At 41.4% G+C, this 5,000-nt stretch overlaps 1 protein-coding gene across 5 annotated transcripts in view; it reads left to right on the forward strand.

Moving 5' to 3' along the window:
- Positions 1-368, forward strand: part of LOC125027052 (GATOR complex protein Iml1-like) — a 48,672-nt gene extending 48,304 nt beyond the window's left edge. For all 5 annotated transcript variants that reach the window (XM_047615716.1, XM_047615719.1, XM_047615720.1 and 2 more), the window contains one exon: positions 1-368. This exon is cut by the window's left edge and continues 643 nt beyond it. The gene's annotated coding sequence lies outside the window, so the exon portion shown is untranslated.
- Positions 369-5,000: the final 4,632 nt, after the last annotated feature.

Raw genomic sequence — 5,000 nt, forward strand, 5'->3', positions numbered from 1 at the left:
TTGATTAACATGTAGATTTGTAAACATAAGTTTTATATTGATAGGAAGATGATTTAATTTGCCTTTTTTTGAAACATGATGTTACAGTATTTTCCAAAGGATTATTATACAGTTTTTTCTCCATTGATGATCAGACATTTGTGTATCTATATAAAGCATAATTGCACATTGTTGTCAAAAGGGTTGGTGATGTAAATTGTATATATACAAAAAGCCTTCAGAGCTGTTGTTATGAAATAACCTTGTACAGCTTCATCCAGAGTGAGTCTAAAATTAGGATCTCAGGTATCTTTTATATTGTGATTGAGATTTTAATGGCATGCTTCATTTGGAAGTCAATAAAAAAATTTGAAGATAAATATGTCCAATTTTGTTTTCTTTATTGGGTCACGGGAACCATTACATCCCTAACCATTACATCTGAGAAGGATTCGTGTTTTTCTTATCTCAAAGAACTTCTAACAAAAGCAAAAAAAAAAAAAAAAAAAAAAAAAAAAAAAAAAAAAAAAAAAAAATTCACGAACAGATCTCTATATCACAACCTATACATGAATGTGTGTGTGTGTGTGTGTGTGTGTGTGTGAGATCAACAACTGTTCAACAACAGTAAAGGCTGCTCTCTTGTCTTTGCACTATATATGCATGGAGTTCTACATCACTAGCAGTGCTAGTTCTCAAGCAAATAGCCTTTAAAAGTTAGGCTTCATTTTCAGTGCTTTTATCAGCTTGTTCAGAAAGTATAATCCCAATACTTTTACCTTTAATACCAAGTGACCTTGATATTATTGCTGTTGCAGCAGAAAGTGCACTCCAGATATTTTCATCATCACTGGGTAACCTGGGAGGGATTAGTAACACAATGATATACTTTGTTCTGCCTTGTAGGAGCTGAAGGGTGCAATACAGAAGATGAGCATCATTTCACATTTCCTTAAGTGAGGCATCCCATGCCTGGGAGGCCTCCTCAGATATTTTGTGATCATGGTTGATAGCTATCTGAATATATATTAGAATATAAATTGATATTATTAGCTAATTTGTCTTATTACAAATTGTTAAGATAACCTGATTTTAATCATGGACAAGACCCCTCAACAACCCCAGTGCTCCCCAGCACATTGCATCTCTTAGTGCTTTCTGTATTTTGAAGAATGCTTAATGACCCCTTTAACCATTTTAGAAAGGACTGATCATAATGAGCTGGTACCTTGTTCAATGTGTACCGGTTTTCTATCTTTGTTATCATTTCAGTGAATAATGCTATTAGGCTAGTATGGAGTATCTTCCCTGTAAAGTTCTTTGCATAAATTGGCTAAAGTGCATGCCTTCCCTGTATGCTTTGACACCTGATAAGTCATCTGCCTCATTTTTTGGTTCAGTGTAGGCTTAATTATTAATTTTGTCCACTTTGCTACACTATGCTACACTATACTGATGTTCATGTCAGTGAATAGCTTACATATGAAGTCACACAGAAGACCCATGTATTAATATGTCTCTAATGGTACCTCATATCTGATACCAGGTCAGTGGTGTTCTTGTATCAGTCATTATGTATGAGAATTTGTCTCAAGCTGCATATGCAGTACCTCCTATCTCCTCTGTGCTTCAGCAGCTCCTCGTTTGTACTCATTCTACAACACAATCAGTACCTGGACAACTTCTTCACCAGTACTTACCCTTTGCATTCATCCCTTAGCTGGGCTGAATGTGTGTGTGTGTGTTGTGTGTGTGTGTGTGTGTTGTGTGTGTGTGTGTTGTGTGTGTGTGTGTTGTGTGTGTGTGTGTGTGTTGTGTGTGTGTGTGTGTGTTGTGTGTGTGTGTGTGTGTTGTGTGTGTGTGTGTTGTGTGTGTGTGTGTGTTGTGTGTGTGTGTGTTGTGTGTGTGTGTGTGTTGTGTGTGTGTGTGTGTTGTGTGTGTGTGTGTTGTGTGTGTGTGTGTGTTGTGTGTGTGTGTGTGTGTGTGTTGTGTGTGTGTGTGTTGTGTGTGTGTGTGTTGTGTGTGTGTGTGTTGTGTGTGTGTGTGTTGTGTGTGTGTGTGTTGTGTGTGTGTGTGTGTTGTGTGTGTGTGTGTTGTGTGTGTGTGTGTGTGTGTTGTGTGTGTGTGTGTTGTGTGTGTGTGTGTGTTGTGTGTGTGTGTGTTGTGTGTGTGTGTGTTGTGTGTGTGTGTGTGTGTTGTGTGTGTGTGTGTTGTGTGTGTGTGTGTGTTGTGTGTGTGTGTGTGTTGTGTGTGTGTGTGTTGTGTGTGTGTGTGTTGTGTGTGTGTGTGTGTTGTGTGTGTGTGTGTTGTGTGTGTGTGTGTTGTGTGTGTGTGTGTTGTGTGTGTGTGTGTGTTGTGTGTGTGTGTGTTGTGTGTGTGTGTGTGTGTTGTGTGTGTGTGTGTGTGTTGTGTGTGTGTGTGTGTGTTGTGTGTGTGTGTGTGTGTTGTGTGTGTGTGTGTTGTGTGTGTGTGTGTGTTGTGTGTGTGTGTGTTGTGTGTGTGTGTGTGTTGTGTGTGTGTGTGTGTTGTGTGTGTGTGTGTGTTGTGTGTGTGTGTGTGTGTGTGTGTGTGTTGTGTGTGTGTGTGTGTGTTGTGTGTGTGTGTGTGTTGTGTGTGTGTGTGTGTGTGTTGTGTGTGTGTGTGTTGTGTGTGTGTGTGTGTGTTGTGTGTGTGTGTGTTGTGTGTGTGTGTGTGTGTGTGTTGTGTGTGTGTGTGTTGTGTGTGTGTGTGTGTTGTGTGTGTGTGTGTGTTGTGTGTGTGTGTGTTGTGTGTGTGTGTGTGTTGTGTGTGTGTGTGTGTGTGTGTTGTGTGTGTGTGTGTGTTGTGTGTGTGTGTGTGTGTGTGTGTGTGTGTGTGTGTTGTGTGTGTGTGTGTGTGTGTGTGTGTTGTGTGTGTGTGTGTGTGTGTGTGTGTGTGTGTGTGTGTTGTGTGTGTGTGTGTGTTGTGTGTGTGTGTGTGTTGTGTGTGTGTGTGTTGTGTGTGTGTGTGTGTGTGTGTGTTGTGTGTGTGTGTGTTGTGTGTGTGTGTGTGTTGTGTGTGTGTGTGTGTTGTGTGTGTGTGTGTGTGTGTGTGTGTTGTGTGTGTGTGTGTGTGTGTGTGTGTGTGTGTGTGTGTGTTGTGTGTGTGTGTGTGTTGTGTGTGTGTGTGTGTGTTGTGTGTGTGTGTGTGTGTGTGTGTGTGTGTTGTGTGTGTGTGTGTGTGTGTGTGTGTGTTGTGTGTGTGTGTGTGTTGTGTGTGTGTGTGTGTGTTGTGTGTGTGTGTGTGTGTGTGTGTTGTGTGTGTGTGTGTGTTGTGTGTGTGTGTGTGTGTGTGTGTGTGTGTGTGTGTTGTGTGTGTGTGTGTGTGTTGTGTGTGTGTGTGTGTGTGTGTTGTGTGTGTGTGTGTGTGTGTGTGTGTGTGTGTGTGTGTGTGTTGTGTGTGTGTGTGTGTGTGTGTGTGTGTTGTGTGTGTGTGTGTGTGTGTGTGTGTGTGTGTTGTGTGTGTGTGTGTGTGTGTGTGTGTTGTGTGTGTGTGTGTTGTGTGTGTGTGTGTTGTGTGTGTGTGTGTTGTGTGTGTGTGTGTGTGTGTTGTGTGTGTGTGTGTTGTGTGTGTGTGTGTGTGTGTGTGTTGTGTGTGTGTGTGTGTGTGTGTGTTGTGTGTGTGTGTGTGTGTTGTGTGTGTGTGTGTGTGTGTGTTGTGTGTGTGTGTGTTGTGTGTGTGTGTGTGTGTGTGTGTTGTGTGTGTGTGTGTGTTGTGTGTGTGTGTGTGTGTTGTGTGTGTGTGTGTGTTGTGTGTGTGTGTGTGTGTGTGTGTGTGTGTTGTGTGTGTGTGTGTGTTGTGTGTGTGTGTGTTGTGTGTGTGTGTGTTGTGTGTGTGTGTGTGTTGTGTGTGTGTGTGTTGTGTGTGTGTGTGTTGTGTGTGTGTGTGTTGTGTGTGTGTGTGTTGTGTGTGTGTGTGTTGTGTGTGTGTGTGTTGTGTGTGTGTGTGTGTGTGTTGTGTGTGTGTGTGTTGTGTGTGTGTGTGTTGTGTGTGTGTGTGTTGTGTGTGTGTGTGTTGTACAACACATTCCGTACCCTGGACAACTTCGTCACCAGTACTTACCCTTTGCATTCATCCCTTAGCTGGGCCGAACTGTTGATTATCTCTCAGTATGGGTTGGGTGACAGGATTATGTTTGCTCTACTGCAGGCTGCAATTAGGGCCTAATTTCAGTGTAAATTATGTCATTTTTCTACCGCTGCAATTAGGGCCTAATTTCAGTGTAAATTATGTCATTTTTCTAGTGCAGGCTGCAATTAGGGCCTAATTTCAGTGTAAATTATGTCATTTTTCTAGTGCAGGCTGCAATTAGGGCCTAATTTCAGTGTAAATTATGTCATTTTTCTAGTGCAGGCTGCAATTAGGGCCTAATTTCAGTGTAAATTATGTCATTTTTCTAGTGCAGGCTGCAATTAGGGCCTAATTTCAGTGTAAATTATGTCATTTTTCTAGTGCAGGCTGCAATTAGGGCCTAATTTCAGTGTAAATTATGTCATTTTTCTAGTGCAGGCTGCAATTAGGGCCTAATTTCAGTGTAAATTATGTCATTTTTCTAGTGCAGGCTGCAATTAGGGCCTAATTTCAGTGTAAATTATGTCATTTTTCTAGTGCAGGCTGCAATTAGGGCCTAATTTCAGTGTAAATTATGTCATTTTTCTAGTGCAGGCTGCAATTAGGGCCTAATTTCAGTGTAAATTATGTCATTTTTCTAGTGCAGGCTGCAATTAGGGCCTAATTTCAGTGTAAATTATGTCATTTTTCTAGTGCAGGCTGCAATTAGGGCCTAATTTCAGTGTAAATTATGTCATTTTTCTAGTGCAGGCTGCAATTAGGGCCTAATTTCAGTGTAAATTATGTCATTTTTCTAGTGCAGGCTGCAATTAGGGCCTAATTTCAGTGTAAATTATGTCATTTTTCTAGTGCAGGCTGCAATTAGGGCCTAATTTCAGTGTAAATTATGTCATTTTTCTAGTGCAGGCTGCAATTAGGGCCTAATTTCAGTG

Source organism: Penaeus chinensis, chromosome 7 (assembly GCF_019202785.1).
Source record: "Penaeus chinensis breed Huanghai No. 1 chromosome 7, ASM1920278v2, whole genome shotgun sequence".
NCBI classification, from domain to species: Eukaryota; Metazoa; Arthropoda; class Malacostraca; order Decapoda; family Penaeidae; genus Penaeus; species Penaeus chinensis.